At 35.7% G+C, this 18,178-nt stretch overlaps 1 protein-coding gene across 2 annotated transcripts in view; it reads right to left on the bottom strand.

The window, feature by feature from the left end:
• Positions 1 to 18,178, bottom strand: part of INPP5D (inositol polyphosphate-5-phosphatase D) — a 1,064,128-nt gene that overhangs the window by 933,981 nt on the left and 111,969 nt on the right. The window lies entirely within an intron of this gene.

The following is an 18,178-nucleotide window of genomic DNA, read 5'->3' on the forward strand; positions in this document are numbered from 1 at the left end:
ACAAAAATGCATAATGCCCTCTGATTCTCTCTGTTTTTAAAATCACATTCCTGGTTCCCATTACATCATTCTTCACACTTCCCTGGGTTCCCAGACTAATAGAAACTACATTTACATTTTGACATCTCCTTTTGTTATCTTGCATATGGTCAGGAAGCAGGGCAATAAAAATACATTTGCATGTTTTAATATAGCAATTTAACTCTTGGTTAAAACAACAAAAATAATGTCTTCATCTAGACCAGCCGGAGCCAACTTTAAAGATCAAAGACAGTCATAAAATGCTTAACTTAGCTTCCTTACAGCAGTTTCTTTTCCATTTAAGACAACAAGCCTGTGGTTCACATTAATATTTACAGATGACAGAATTATCTACAAAATTCTATCTGGCTAGGCTGGCAGACTTCACATTTATCTTCACCCAATCTTCACATGGGGTACAACAACTATGTCACAATTTGAAATGTCTCAGGCTGATGGTTATGTCCCTGACACATTTGTCATATTCTCAACCTTAGAGCAAGAAACTGGACAAAGCCATAAATAAAAGTGGGACAAAGGCCCAAAAGTAAGGACAATTTTTAAATATTGCTCTTACAGATTTAGAAAGTTAATAAAATAGTAGGTCTTGCATTAGTATGAATTTTCTGACGGGTATGACATCTGAAACTCAAATGTCTGCATTATTTTCTAACTTTAATCTTTAATGATTTCCCACTAATTTGGCAGAAAACCACAATTTTATGAAAAACGGACCAAAAATGTGATGAGAAAATCTGTATACACTACACACACAGACACAAAAAATAGATGCAGATATGATTTAACCAAATTGTGAGCTTTCTAGCGGAAGTTGAAAGTAAGTATAAATAAAGTGCTCTACATTTTGTCCATTGGCTCCTGAGTGTGAGAAGTAGTAGTTACACATTTTTGGAGATGGAAGGCTGAGAGCTGTATGCAACCTAAGAAGGTTGAAAAACCCACATTTAAGAATTAAGTTGTGTTTCAACTGCCTTATCTGTATGGTAGCACATTTCTGCTCCAATGGCTGCTTTCCACGTGAGACTGCACCATTAAACAGAAAACCACTAGCAAATCTTGGCTCATAGATTGCCTACTAGTACCATGGCTTAGAATGCTGCTTTGAAACCCAGGCAAAAGGGCTGATCTCAGTGATTGTTACTTAATTATACTTAATTTGTGCCAATGTGACCCAGTGAGGCAACCTTTATGAGTTGGCTTGTCAGATGAGGGTAAAACCAGCAATAACTTTACACTTGTGACATCTTTCAACTTAGACCATAAAAAATACCTAAAATATATTCCAGGAATAGAAAGAAAACAGCATGGTACAAAGAAATAGACTACTACTGTACATGATTACTCCCAAGCAATACACAGTACACTTGAAAAATGGCTGCTGATACTTAAAAAGATAGAATTATTAATGTGCAGTCTAGGAAGTGAAAGAATCCTCACTCCCATTGTCCTCCCTGCCAGCGTTCAGAACAAAAACAGAACATACTGAATAGTCATAGGTGTAAAGGGTAGTGTAATCCTAAATGCCAGCATTGTTTTTACAAGAAACATTTATATCCATACAATATATATTGTGGCTGTACCCGAGTATATTTCCACAAACAAACTATCAAGTCTTCAGTGCAGAGCAGAATGCATTTCATATTAGCAGACTAAGACTGACTAACCCAGAATAATATACACATAGGTTCGTAGATTAGTACTAGGCTAACTGTCCCTATGGGCCATTTTAAGCCTAGCCAATTACTCCATATGACAATCAAGCCCTGCACCTTGTATCTATAAGGTAAATACCTGAACCATTATGCCAACCTCCAGATTTTGGTGTGTTGACTGGGTGTCACCTTCTCCATCTATTCAGCTGAGGCTGCAGACACTTTTGCAGTGCTCTAAAACATTTACTTCCTGGACATATGTAACATGCTGCTTAAGACTGGCGGTGTGTGTGGAATATATCTCTAGGGGCATCTCATTTTATTTATTCAGCAGATAAACCCTCTAGATACAAGTGTCTGTTATAGAAGCAGCCCAGTAATTTTTTTCTGCTTTAGCAAGTTTTTCAGAACCATAAACACTAGGCAAAGAGAGACTGAGGGACTCAAACCCAAAGCTATATAACTAAGCTTGTTGACAGCCTTAATCCTTTCTACCAAGCAATCATACAAAATAAAATGTGTCTTTTTCAGCTGGTAGTGTTCCATATGTAGTCCATCCCCTCAGCCTGTCATATGTTGTAGCATACCTGAAAATGGAAACTATGCTAATTTTTAATGTGTCTTTTAGAGGTTTTGAGGTTCTGGTGTCACCACCATTTCTTTATTAGTTCAAACATGTTCAAGGCAATCAGATAATAAAACTGTGGTCAGCACACTCTTAAAAGGTATTTGCAAAAGGGATTTATAGTTCTTATGAATTCAGTGACATGTATGGATCTATGCATTTTAGTCTCGGTACTATAAAAATACTATCAATTAATCCATTATTATAAATTACTCAAAATATTACTGTAAATGTTACTTTATGTAACTCTAGTTTGAAATTTAATGTGATGTTTATGTAAAATAGTAACAAACAGTGGGTACAAGGTCTGATTTGAAAAAGCCATTTGGTATCAATTGCAAGAAAAAAGGGAGAAAAAGGTTCATAGGTTCATGCAGGTGTGTACTGTGTAGTGTACATAGCTTAAATCCTTGTCACAACTACCGTCTAGCTTTCACAGTAAACCTGATGAACATTACAAGTAAGTACAAAATAAATGTTTTCATTGTATGGCAGTTCGTACTTCGTAGCAAAACTTAAAAGAGAAAATGCCTCCAAATTAAATTAGCAGGAAATTAGAAATGGTCCAGACTCCAACTGCATCACTTAGTGACTTCACTTACCGTTAGTTGTAAGAACTAGAAGGTGAACACAGGAGTTATGTAGGATTAGGCAAAGTTTAACTCTGAACTCACTCAGCAAAAAGCAAACAAGTTGTTTTACCAACAACAGCAAAAGTACTGTGCCGCCCACTATACTGATTGTTTCTCGCTCTCTTTTTTTGGGAAGAGATTGAGAACCAATCAGTAGCCATACAGCTGTCCACGTCTCATATGTGACTGCGGACGTGGCAGTCCAATCCCCTTCCACTTTACTGTGCGGTTAAAACCGCATAGACGTCTGGGCGTCATACTGATGCCTTCTCTTCTTAATCTGGACTGCTTTTACATCAGTCTAGATTTACACTGAAACTATTTTTTTAATGTGATCAAATATATACAGAAATGTTATTTTTTCTTGTAAACAGTTAATTATAGCCACTATTTCTAGTGAATATACTGGAGTTTTTTATAAATAGATCTTTATAAATAATTTTCCTGTGCAGTTAGCAAGTGTTTAGTATAGGCTTATACATTTACAGGAAATGCTTATGACTAATGGTAATACCTGTAGCAACTATAAGGATAGTCAAGCACCATACTAAATCCTAGCAAATATATGTATGAATAATTCTGATTGAACTATAATTACTTTGCATTTAATATGTTGATTTCCTTATTGTATCCTAGATATTATTTATATTTCAGATGTCATGTTTTCAGTTATTATAAAGTCATGTCTTTTAGTATATTAGCACCTTATGACAGGGAAAGCAATATCTATGACTTGTGATAACACAACAAACAAGTTATGAGTTTCAGTATTACCCTATTACTATAGTAGATATTTACAGCTATCTCTGTCTTAATTTTGTTTTGAGTCATTCACTTTTAAGACCTGTTATCCATAGTAAGTTTTATATAAATAATGTTTTTTTACTAATTTTGTCATTTTAACCTATGCCAGTTAATTATTATTTATTTTAGTCAGTTATTTAAACATCTGCTATTCCAAACATTTAGGAGTTAATTAAGGACAAATATGTCTTATGGAATATTTCTAAAAATCTATGTTAACAGCTTTTGGGAATGACACACACTCACTATGTGCTAACACCCAATTCCCGTGAAGTTTTTATTTAGTGGGAGTTTGTCATGATAAGATTTATTCAGAGGACAAGTAAATACAAATGCTAAATGATTCTTTGATTTGTTCTGCCATTTTGAAGTTTTTATTAGAACTAATACAGATGACATGCATAGGTATTTTGGGTAATCATTTAGATTGTTAATAAAGCTAATGTTTCCTTACTCTATTAAGCACTAAATTCAGATTATATATATCCCAATATGTCTCTTGCTTTCTTAGTGAATAATTACTGTATAAATGTTTAATGTTTCTTATTATAATGTATGTAACTCATGTCTAAAACCTAAGTGGAATTAATATCTGATTAGTTGTTTATCACTACTATTTTTCTCTTAATTTATAATATATTCTCCATTTTTTACTTTGTTTTCATGGGCTCGAACCAACAAAGGTTGATGGTTGGGATAGGTAGTCTAGCAGATTTCGTTTTGTTTGTTAGACTAGGAATGCATTTCATTCCATGTACAGGGTGTATTAAAGTTTATATCAGAGTGAAATATGCTATTTTTTGTTATTTAACTGTGTTTCTAGTTTTGAAATGCCTGACACAATTGTTTTACTTTCATCTTTCATGGGGAAAGTTATTTGGATTGAGATAAATAGAAATACAACAATTGATATTATATTGTCTATTCAGGAAGAGTATTATGTATACAGGATTCTATTAATACAAGTTCCTTTATTATTTGTTATCTTTAATAATTCTGATATGGATTTAACTTTGATATCCTTAAATACTAATGGCTTAAACAACCCATATAAGAGAGCCAACCTACTAAGGTATCTTAAACTAAACAAAGTTCAAGTAGTTTTTCTCCAAGAGACACACTTTAAAATAAATGACACATTTATGTGGGACCCTAAGGAATACACACTACTTGCTCAATCTTATAAAAATAAGACCAGAGGAGTAACAATTCTATGGAAAAATACTTTCTTAAATCCCCAAATCATTTACAAACATGTAGATAATGATGGACTCATGGCCTTAGTTATACTTAAGTTTAATAATAGAATTTGGATCCTGGTTAATTTATACTGGTTCCCAGGTACAGGGGTTGGACTAGCTAAGAAACACTTACACTTTATTATAACTACTTCTAAAGGTAATATTATACTAGGAGGTGATTTCAATTGTATCACAGATATTACAGAAACTACCAATAGGAAATCTCCTAGACTATTGTCCTCAGCCAAACAGTTAAAAAAATTAACAGAAATGTTTAAATTAAAAGATACCTTTAATGCGTTGGGACCAAATTCTTTACTATTCTCACACAAGGACTATAGACATGGTACCCAAACAAGAATAGATAAAATTTATATCTCACAAGAGCTTTATTCTAAAATCTTGAATTTTTCAATACAACTTTGTCCCTTTTCAGATCATAATTCCCTGCAGTTAACAATACACTTGGAATTCAATCAGTTAGTTATTACTTCAAGGATTCCTTCATATATCACAAAAATTAAAGACTTTAAATCTTGGATAACCTCTGAACTTCAGCTTTTCTTAGAGATTAATTATAAACCTGAAGCAAACACAATTATGGTTTGGGATTCTCTTAAGGCCTATCTATATGGTAAAACCATTAGCTAGTACAAAAATAAAATTAAAGACTGGGACTCAGAGTTACAGCAACTCCAAAATCAAATATTATCTCTTAAATCTAATAAAAACTTAATTGCTACAGATAATAAGAGGAAAAGAGAAGAAGCAAATAAGAAATACAGTGAAATATTTTCCCATAAAACTAATTTAGCTATGGAAAAACTGAAATTAAATTATTATGCTACCTCTCCTAAGCATCTTCATAACATATCTATGAAAGTTAAGATAGAATCAAAAATTAATAACATTGATAGTATCTTTCATGAAGGGAAAAGGAAAAAAGTCTCTGACATAGGGGACATTCTGGAGGCTTTTAATTAACATTATGCAGAGCATCATAAAGATAAAATAAGTACAAATGAATGTGAGAAGTTAGAGAATATTGTTCCTAACATAAGAATTCCTCAGGAACTTAAGTTAGATCTACAAAAAAAACTATTTCTCAAAAAGAAATTATAGATGGGATTAAAGGAAGTAAGTCTAATAAAGCACCTGGAATAGATGGCTTAATTATATAAATTTATAGATAGTTCTCTTCTATAATCTTTCTCCTACATAAAACCTTTCTTGAAGTTCAAACATTAGCAAATATTACTCCTTCTTGGAGATATTCTCTAATTCCCCTATATTAAAAGAGAATAAGGACCATAATCATTGCAACTCATATAGACCAATTTCTTTGTTGAATAATGATTGTAAACTATTTATGCCAATTATGGTCAATAGATTTAAAATACCCATATCTAAAACAATTAATGAAGACCAAACTGATTTCATACATAACAGGCATACACAGGATAATATTAAAAGAGTATTGACTCTGATAGATTACCTCAATAGAGGAAACAATGAAGCATTGATAATAGGTCTAGATATTCAAAAGGCCTTTGACTCCTTAAACTGGGGTTATTTATTTAAATTCTTTTAGTTATTTGATTTGCCCCCCTTTTTATAACAATGATAAAGAAAATCTGTGAAAATAATCTAGCATATGTCAAATTAGGTCCCTTTACTTCCAGAGCAAGTCAAATCAGTAGAGGTACTACACAAGGATGCCCCATGTCCCCTATCCTATTTGCTCTGGCCATAGAAATACTTGCCATATAATATGTACTAACCCAAAGATAAGAGGTATAAATATATATGACCAATATATTTCTAAAATAATGATGTTTGCTGATGATGTCTTACTTACCTTACCCAACTTTAAGGAAGTGTTTGGTGAAGTGGATATAGTAACAACAAATTTCCAAAAAATTTCAGAACTCTCCTTCAACAAATCTAAATCAAAATCTTTATTATTAAATAAAAAAAGAACATACAGGTTCCAGTTAATCATATTATTGGAAACCAAGTTTCAACTCTAGACTATTTAGGAATAGTCCTAGGCAAGAATTTAGAGGAAACCTTACAGCTTAACTATGCTAAAGCCATAGACTTAATCAAGACATTAATAAGCAAATGGAATAATTTGTTTATAACATTTGATGATAGGTTACAACTGATAAAAATGGTTTTGTTACTTAAAATATTATATATAGCACAAGCCCTTATACTTCCAGCAGGAAAGATAATCCTTAAAGAAATCACTTCAGCTCTGATGAAATTCCTATGGTACCCCAAAAGAAATAGAGTGGCATATTCTCATCATATCAGAAAATGGGAACAGGGGGGTTAAAATTCCCACAGACTGAAACTTATATAAAGGCATCTATAATTAAAATAGTGATGAATTGGATAAATCCTAGATACTTTTCCAATTGGAAACAGTTACACTCCATTATAGTTTGTTTGTTTGTGTCTTTTGGCTTTTCCCGGTTAGGGGTTGCCACAGCGGAGCTCCGGTCCGCTAATGATTGGCAGTAGATTTTTACGTGCTGGCTTGCCGGGCCTACCGCACAACCTTCAACGAAGGAACGCCCATTCACACATGTTGCCACACAGAAGAAGCTCTAACTGAGAATCGAACAGGCAACGTCTAACTGTGAGGCGACAACGCTACCGCAGCACCACCACCACAATTTTTTATACTCCATTATACTAATGAATGAAAATTGTTTATCAAAGAATGCTTTGGTAACTGACAAAGATAACAAGACATGGCACAATTTAAGTTTAAATTTACAATATAGTACAACAAAATTAACTAAACTAACACTAATAAACAATATTTTTGATGTGTTTAGAAAATTCATTAACACAAATTTAGTTATAAAACTGTGACATAGATTTTTAATACCATTTACTATTACAAGGATTTCCCTGATAAAACACAGAGAGATTTTTGATTTATGGGAAAATAACCTATTTTGTTGGTTGCAATGCATTGCTTCCGGATATTGGCTAAGGCTCTTGCCACCCCCATAGTGCCTTTTTTAGTCAAGGCTCACAAGACAAACCCACCTCCTTAGAAAACAAAAATGGAAAAAAATTAAGGGTAATGCTGCTCAATGCCAGAAGTCTAAATCTCAAGATGCAGACTCTCAAAGCACTCCTCAGTATGGAGAACATCGATGTCTGTGCAGTCACTGAAACCTGGTTCAAGGCTCCTGAGAGCACCCCAGCGCTACCAGGCTATATCTTGTATCATGCTTTTCGGCCCCAAAACTCGGGCCAAACCAAAAAGGGAGAGGGAGTGTCCATATTCATCAAGGACACCCACACCTCCAGGTTAGTGGCAACACATGAAGCATCAGAGACCATCCAGGTGCAACTAACCGTAGGCAAAACTGCTATACAACTGGTAGCATGTTACAGACCACCCTCCCAATCTCAGGAACCCCATTCAGCCTTCCTGAAGACATTGGAGGATATGAATGTCTCACCAAACACCATCATATTGGGAGACTTCAACTACCCTAACATAGACTGGGTGCATTATTCTAGCTATAACACCCTAGCCCAAAGGTTCCTGGAATTCATAAATTCAAATGCAATGGAACAGCTAGTCACCTCTCCCACAAGGGGAGATAATATACTAGACCTGATCATCACAAACATGGGGACAAAGTGCTTCACACCGGAAGTATACCCCTCCCTAGTGAGATCTGACCACAAACTAATCACCCTGGATATACATATCCCACCTCCACCCCCAACACAAAAGACTACAGTGAAAAACTTCTCAAAAGCCAACTTTACACTTTTTAAGACTGAAATGGTATCCTTTAAGCCCACTGGGCCAGTGGAAACCACATCCCACAATGCTGAATCCTTCACAAATGCTTTCTACGGACATCTCCAAGAATTCATGGATCATGCAATCCTAAATAAAACCAAGACCCTCTCCACCAAGGGCAGGCGTCCTGTCTGGTGGACCCCAGCCATAAACAAATTGTATAACAAAAGAAGGAAGCTACTGCACGTCAGAGCAAAATCCCATAAAGAGAAGGCATCTCTGATCAGCACTAGTAGAAAGCTACGTTCTCTCATAAAAAATCCAAAGCCAACTTTGAGAGAAAAATCGCTATGGACACTAAAGATAACCACAAGGCCTTCTTCTGCTATGTTAGAAACCTGGGCGGAAACCCTCAGATATGCTCAGAGTTTGTTCACGATGACAAAAAATACACTGAACCCACAGATATTGCCAACATTCTGGCAGACAGGTTCAGTGCAAATTTCTCCCCTCCCTAACCCCTAAAAGAGGAAATACTTATCCCAGCAGAATCTAACCTCCCTATCATCTCAGATGTCCAGGTGAGAACCGCCCTCAGCAAAACTAAAAACACAGCATCAATGGGACCTGACGGTATCCCTGGTTGCGTGCTACGTGAACTCCAATAGGAGGTAAACACGCACATAGAATGCTATTTAACTTTAGCCTTACTATAGGATATGTACCTGAACACTGGCGTACAGCAACAGTGGTCCCACTCCACAAAGGAGGCACCTCTACAGACCCTGGTAACTACCTCCCCATAAGCTTAACCAGCCTGGTTTGCAAAGCTATGGAAAGAATCATTATGGAACTCATAAACAGAGACATTGGGGACCTACAGACACTTGATCCCACCCAGTTCGGCTTTGTAAAGGGCAGATCCTGCATTTTGAACCTGGTTGACTTTTTCAAAACAGTCACTAGAGCCATTGACAAGGGCAAAGCAGTCCATACAGCCTACCTGGACTTGGCTAAAGCTTTCGACACAATACCCCACTCAGGCATCATAGATAAGCTCAACAGCTTAAATGTAAATCCATATGTCACAAGATGGGTTGCAAACTGGCTAAAGGATAGAACCCATGAAGTCAAAATCGCTGGAGCCATGTCAGACTCAAAGCCAGTCACAAGTGGTGTCCCACAGGGCTCTGCCCTGGGACCCCTCTTGTTCGGCATTTATTTCTCAGATGTGAAAGCAAACATGGGAGGGTTGTGGCTGACAAAATTCGCAGATGACTGCAAACTAGGCACCATAGTCGATACACCAGCTGACACATACATCCTACAGAAAGGCCTCACTAAAACGGACAACTGGTGCTGGAGACATGGCCTTAAACTAAATGCCAAAAAATGCCTGGGGACCCAAGTCGATAGTGACCTCTCATCTGACACCCATGTTGCCAAAGTGGTTAGAAAGACTTTCTACCTTGCCCACCTTATCATGAAGGGATTCACATCCAGATCAAAGGAGGTCATTGTACCCCTGTACTCCTCCCTTATCAGGCCCATGATTGAGTACAATGCCCCATTTGGTATGTACCTCACCCGGCACTTGCAACAGCTGGAGAGACCCCAAAAGTACCTCACCAAGAGGATCAAGGGTCTCCAACATATGTCATATGCTGCCAGACTAAAGAAACTCCAGCTCTATTCAGTAGCATACTGCCTATTCAGAGGTGATCTGTGCCTGACGTACAAGGCCATGTCCAATCAGGAATTGATGGACATGCTCCACTTCAAAAAATCTAAATCCATCAGAACCATGAGAGCTAAAGATTTAAACCTCAGCACAAATATGGATAGGACATGCTGGAGGGACAGATTCATAACTCAGAGGCTTCCCATACTCTGGAACAGAATCCCAGTTCATGTTAGGCAGAGCCCCTCACTGACTCTCTTCAAGAGAAATCTTGACGAGTGGATGGGAGATTGTAGGTATACCCCGGGGGTCATCTCTGTGTCACTACTAGACAGAGGCACAGTAAACTAATTCTATTATGTAAGGGGGTCTTCACTGTGTCACTACTAGACAGAGGCACAGTATTCTAAATCTATTTTGTACACTTTTGTACCATTACATGGGGTGGCGAAAGCCACATTACTATGGCTAAGCTTATAAATGCCCCAGGGCAGATAGCCTAGTACTAAACTATGAAACTATGAAACTATGAAAACCAACAAGCTTAAAACATGCAAAGTATATTGTCAACTTATGGCCTATTCCCTAATGACTGATTGGTTCTTCAGAGTGTCACAGCATACACTAAGGATCTGTGTAGAATAATACATAACTCATCCTTCAAAACCATACCAAAAATTATAAACTAGATTTTTGGAATTCTATATAATAATATCAATGTTAAGAATGAATTATTATATCTATATAACACTTTAATTGTCTAAAAAACAGCTCCTAAAGATTCTTACTGGCAATATCTAACTAAAGGATTTCAAGTACCATTATCAATAGAAGATAAAACAAACATTTTATTTTCAGTTAAACTAACTTCTTACTCACAATTCTGGGTGATTTTTCATTGGAAATTTCGACACAGATCCTTTTTGACACCTGAGAAACTGTCAAAAATGAACCCTTCAAACAGCAAGTTATGTTGGAGATGTCATCTGTCCACTAATGCTGACTGGTCTCATATTTTTTATGACTGTACTAATATTAAACCATATTGGAATGAGATTAACAGATTTCTTCAAGCTATCTGTACTGATATATTTGTTTTGACAAAGTCTTTAATTTTACTGAATGTTGTTAATAGTAATAATATGAAGAAAGATGACCTCTATTTGTTGTGGACAATGTTAGCAATAGTCAGAAAATGTATAACTAGAAGATGGAACTCTAATATAACCCTCATAATGGAGGAATTCCTATCATCACTGAAAAAATGCATACTAATGGAGAAAAGAACTAAAGAGTTAAGAACTTTTCGTAAGCTATTACAACAATAACCCATGCCTGGGTGTGGGTAATGCTGGATTTACCCACGGTTGGTGTGGTTTGGTCACTAGGGCAAAGCCCGAGTGGCCAAACAAAGACAACCGTTGGTAAATCCAGCATTATCCACACCCAGAAGTAGGTTATTGCTATTATATAATGACATTATTTAAGAAAAAAAAAAAACTTTTCTTAAATAATGGCATTGTATAATGCTCCTTGCTGCCATTCCGCAGCTGTCTGGTATTCTGCGGCAGTTCTGATGTACTGCACATGCGTATGCTTATGCAGTACATCAGAGCTGTGGGTGGAAGCAACGGAGATAGCAAGATCTCCATTGCTTTTTACAAAGTGTCTCGCTATGTTAAAGGAGTTTAACATAGCGAGACAGCTTTAAAAAAAGCAATGGATGATCTTCATTGCTTTTTTTAAAGCTGTCTCGCTATGTTAAACCCATTTAACATAGTGAGACAGCTTTAAAAAAAGCAACGGAGAAAGGAAGATCTCTGTTACTTTTTTTAAAGCTGTCTCGCTATGTTAAACTCCTTTAACATAACGAGACAGTGTGTAAAAAGCAACGGAGATCTTGCTTTCTCTGTTGCTGTAAAAAAAGACTTATACTAGTGGAAAAAGTCTGGGCAACTGGACCTTCTTCCATTAGTATAAGTCTGATTTACAATGTGCATGCTGACCAATCAGCGTGCACGTTTTGGAATATTAATGGGGGTTGTTGTATAATGGTTAATAGTCCATGGAGGAAAGTTTTGAATTTGATTGATACCCTACAGAAGGAACCAAACTCTTCCTATCATAGTTTATACATTAACTTATTTAACTACAAATGTTTTTATTTGAATCATTTTTGTCAGGCTGAATGTAAATACTGTAAATAGTTATTGAATGTTATGAATGTATTAAATGATTGTGTTATTTCATCAAAATAAAAATCATTTGAGTAAAGAAAAGGAGCATTCTAAGGTGTAAAAAAAGTCTGAGCAGGCACTAAATTATGACTGTATTATTCTACTGTCAGTAATAAATATGAATTAAGATTGGAAAGTATATTCTAGAAGGTGCTACTTGACCTAGTCAGTGCCTTGTTTGATATACTTAAGTCTGGCATGTTAAAAATAATTTAAATTAGATTCGTATTATGTATAATCTCATATTCCTGCCACTCTATTTTGAATAATAAATGTCTGGCCTTAAACTACTTTTATGTCATAAGTGGCCAAATAAAATAATTCATATTTATATAGAATGTTTAATCATATAATAAAAATAATGAAATTCATCATCACTTGACAGTATCTGTTTTAAAACAGGGTATAGGTCAGATTTAACATCATCTTTTATACAAACCCCATATGTCTCTTTCTTGAATACTAATCACAAATTATATCTACAGTTGTTAACAGGTTGAAAACAATGCCAAGCATGATTTATAAATATTAATCAGCATTTGTAATGAATTGACAACTCTCAGACAACAACAAAAGAATTATAACCATGTTAGATCATACTAATTATAAAAAGTCTCAAACAACAGTGGTAATAAGTCTAGAAATAGAGAAAATGTTTGTTTAAACTGAAAGGGTCCATCTTCGTCAACCAGTTAAGAGATTTTTTTTTTATTTTCCTGAAAAACATATTAGAATAATTGGGAATTATAATAAAACTCAAACATGATTGCAGACATTGCATGTTACCTTTCTCTTGCATTATAATTTACAAAGGTATAAAATAAGGAAACACTTTATCCACTCTTATCATTTGCACTAGTGCAGAATCATTAGCCACTGCAATTTAGAAAAAGGGATATTCACATAATAACAACATAGGCACCCAGCCAAGAACAAAAGTGGATAACTACACATATTTTTTTAAATGGCTGTAGCAGCAAACTGACTGACACAACAGACTTACTGCAGGACATCTGCTTGAATGTAAGTTTTACTAAATCCACTAACATACAGAGACAAAAAAGACACTTCATTGCACTGTGCTGGATTATATCATCTAAGATGTAACATTTTGTTAAATGCACTGACACAGACAAATTGTGTTATACTATAACTTCTACAAAAATAACATATAAAACAGGCAACCGTGTAACCCAAACAGACAGCGATACATTTTATCTATTAGAAAACTAAAATGTAGTAGCTTAATGTGATCCATTTTTGGGACTGATCTGTTAGTTACATTAGATGCATACAGGCTAAATAAATAATGCATTTTGCTGTTCAATCTCTAAATTTAATTAGTGAAGATGTAGTATTTTTCATAAAGTTTCATCTTATATCTGAAATGTATTTATTTGAAGTATCTTACTGCATTCAAAATAAAGGCTGCTGCTGCTTTGTATGAATTAGATAGTCTTAGGTTCTGAATAATGAAACCCTGCAACAGTGGACAACTGCTTAAAGTGAACTCCAGTCCCGAAGGGCATTCACTATAATTTATTTATTTATTATTTTACATTTGTTTACTGGGAAAGTCCGACTGGATATACGTCCATTTTCAGCAGAGGCCCGGGGAGAAAAGCTCCATAAAGCAGAGTACAAATACATTAAGAACAAGAGAAACATTTAGAGATAAGTATAATATGCAGTTTTCAGTAGAGTTACAAACTTAGTAAAACTTAGTAGACAACATCAAAATCATGCGGCTTCAGTTTCAGACAATAATACACGCAGTTATGGGCTAAGTCCCATCAAGAATTCATACACTTATTAGAGTATATGACTGAAATGCTTAGGGAGAGTTTGCAGGAACCGTGGGTGGTGATTAGTCGGGGTTTAAGCAGGGACATTGCCAATGATGTTGGAAGTGTAGTTTGAGGCTTTTTTTTGAACTGGGTTAAGGAGGTGTGGTGAGTAAGTTTGGCAGGTAGCATATTCCAAGTTTTACCTACTGAGTTGGTGAATAGAGAGTCCCTAGCCACATTTATGTTCTTAGTTGTTTATACCAGCAGTTTGTTAGCAGAGCGTAGTGACCTCAGGTTGCTGTATGGTTTGATGATCTTATTTAGTGCTGGTGTTTTTTCAGGTTGATAGAGTATTTTGTGGGTTATTACAAGTTGGTTGTATCGGAGAAGACTGAGCCACTCCAGCCATCCTAGGTGAGTTAGGTTGATACAATGGTGGGTCCTAGAGGTAGCACCTGTAGCAAATCTAGCAACATGGTTGTAACAGCTAGCAAGTTTAGTAAGGGTGGCATGGTTCAGGTTAGTGAAGAGGGGGGAGGCATAGAGGAGGGTAGAAAGTAGGTGGGACTGAGCGATAGTGGTTCTTGCAAACGGAGTGAGGAAGGATTTGATCCTGTATAGGGAGCACAGTTTTTTGTTGACAAATTTGATGGTTTTATTGACACAATTCTGGGGAATCATTGGCAAATGAGGTTAATAATATGCATATATGGGTCTACTTGAGATGTTCAAAATTTCAAAAAGCCGACATTCATATGACCAAGACCATATGATCGACATTTTGAAATGTCGAACATATATAGCGGAGATCCCTATACAGCGCAGAACCGAAAGATTTCTCTTTTTTGCACTGTAGTATGATCTCGGAGTAGGAATATTTAAGTAGCAGGGGGTATGGGGGGTGAAGGGGGGCTTGCCCCCTGGCTAAACATAGTTAGTGAAGTGTTGTTTTGTGTTTTACGTTATGTAGGAGATGTTTTACATTTCAAAATGTTGATCATATGGTCTCGGCCATATGAAAGTTGGCATTTTGGAATGTCAAACATCTGAAGTTGATCCGCATATATACATACCTCTCAACCTCTTAGACAAAGAAAATTAGACAAAGCCATAAATAATGGGGGAGCAAAGACCCCAAAATATGGACAATTTTTAAATATTGAAATATTGAACTCTGATGATGCCCTTAGGTTAAGGGAGAAAGCGCTAAGTTAGTTGTGTTTTTCACGCTGTTATTTTACAGTAAAGATGCTAGTTTGTGCTGAACAGCTTTGTGTATGTTGCTGCTATTTCCAACTGGGACGACAGTGTGCGCAGATTCCTGCTTGGTTATTTTTCAAGACTTTCGAGTGGTTGTGAGCTGTATTGGAATTTTTAAATATTGTTTCTACAAACTTAGAAAGTTGATAGAATAACAGGTTTTGCATTAGTGTGAATTTTCTGAAGGCTATGAAGTCTGAAATTCAAATGGCTAACATTTTCTGACTTGAATCTTTAATGCTTTGCCAATGATTCACCAGAAAACCACAACTATAATAACAATGGACAAAAATTTGAAGCAGAAATCTGGACATTCTGCAAAAATCTATACAGTTGAGAGGTATGCATGTATATCTATCTTTCTACCTACTTATGTGTCTTTATGCATGTATATTTTTAGTGTGGTATAAATCACCATACCATAGCCTGATAAAAAAAAAAAAAACATTGTAACTCATGTTGGTAAACCTCAGAAACTAGTGATAGCATGGGTCCTTCAGAGGTGTGTGTGTGTGTGTGTGTGTGTGTGTGTGTGGGGGGGGGGGGTGACAAATATGTCCCTTATTCTTACAAGCTGGTGATAGCTCTGGACTCTGAATTCAATGGAACAGGACTGATGAGTCAATGCTTGGCAAAATGGGCCTTAGAATTCTCCTGTCATGTCAAAAGTCTGCAAACACACTCACACACACACACACACACACACACACACACACACAAACACACACACACACACACACACATGTATGCATGTATATTTTTTAACAGAAAAGACCTATGACAGAGCCTCAAACATTTCACCCATTCTATCTATAAATCATCTGGTGAAACTAAATATGTATTACTGAAATATGCATTTTAGCAGGGTGGCAAATGGTAAGTCACTTGCACCCTATATATATATATATATATATATATATATATATATATATATATATATATATAAGACTCTATTACTTTTTATTGAATATACTTTTCATCTAATCACAAAATTTCAAAAAAAATTCATCTATTACACATTTAATCTAAAACACACTTAAATCACATTACCGTACATTTGAAACTGCATATACAGCAAATACTTCATCAAAATGTCTTTTTTTGCAAGGGGCAAGAGACCTACAACTCCCTTCACTTAAATATACCAACTCCACAGTCACACAATCACAAAGAAAAGAATAAACTCATCAGACAGTGAATCTCTGCTGATGTACAAATACAAACTTTTAAAGACAAAGTGTACAACATAAAGGTGGACATTAACAAGGTAGAAATACTGATCAGCACTAATTTGCCTTGTAATGATCCAGAACCACAAGGGTAGTGAGTATCTACAGTCTTGCACACTTTTCCATCAAATGTGATTCAGTCATCTGTGTTTTCCATCAAATGTGTTTTATATCAATTGTCTAGCTATATACATACATATATATATATATGTAACAGTTACACAACAAATGCCGTATCTGACACTAATCAGAGATTCTGCAGCAAGAAATAGAACAACGTTTCTAAGTATTTCAATAAGGCATACAATGTAGCAATATCACAGATGTATATTCAGACAGTTCACTCAACATCACCGGATTGTTGATATCCAGAGCAATGCAACTTATCTGGTAAAATCGTCCAGCAGCACTGTTGCTTAGAATTCTTTTGAGGAACACTACGGTTTGCTTAAATAGAAGTAGTTTAAACTACTTCTATTTTAAACCGTAAGGTGTTGTTTCCTCAAAGGAATTGTTTGCGAACATTTTTGTAGCAGTTGCATTGTGCCTTGGACATTGGAGTTTTGACCAGATAAGTTGCATTTATTTGCTGGACTATCAACGAATCCATCGGTGTTCGTTCTAAGCAGGTGAACTGTCTGGTTTTGAATATACTATCACCACAGTGATATTGAGACTATTCTGTGCACGGCAATTGCCGCATTTTTGATATAGACTTTCCGTTTTAAACAAGGTTGCTGCAAGGTTGTGGTGAAGGGATACGCCATTCCCTTCCTTGTTGGAAATACTCAGAAACGCTGTTTGCTATTTCTTTTGCTCGCTGCAGAATCTCTGATTGGGTGTCAGATTTTGCAGCATTTGTTGTTGGTACGGGGTGGCTTTGTTGCATATTCTTTACACTTTTGGGAAGTTTCTACGATATATATATATATATATATATATATATATATATATATATATATATATATATATACACACACACAAACACACACACACACACACACAGACACACACACACACACACACACACACACACACACACACACACACACACACACACACACACACACACACACACACACACACTCACACATATATATAAATTCCAAGGCAAGAAGGAGAAACTTCCATAATGCCATTGCTCACTACTTCCAGTGATGGGTCTATATCATAATGGCGAAAGCCCATTTCAGTGAATTCGTAAACG

The sequence above is a fragment of the Protopterus annectens genome, chromosome 4.part1 (assembly GCF_019279795.1).
Source record: "Protopterus annectens isolate FY-2018-M chromosome 4.part1, PAN1.0, whole genome shotgun sequence".
Classification (NCBI taxonomy): domain Eukaryota; kingdom Metazoa; phylum Chordata; order Ceratodontiformes; family Protopteridae; genus Protopterus; species Protopterus annectens.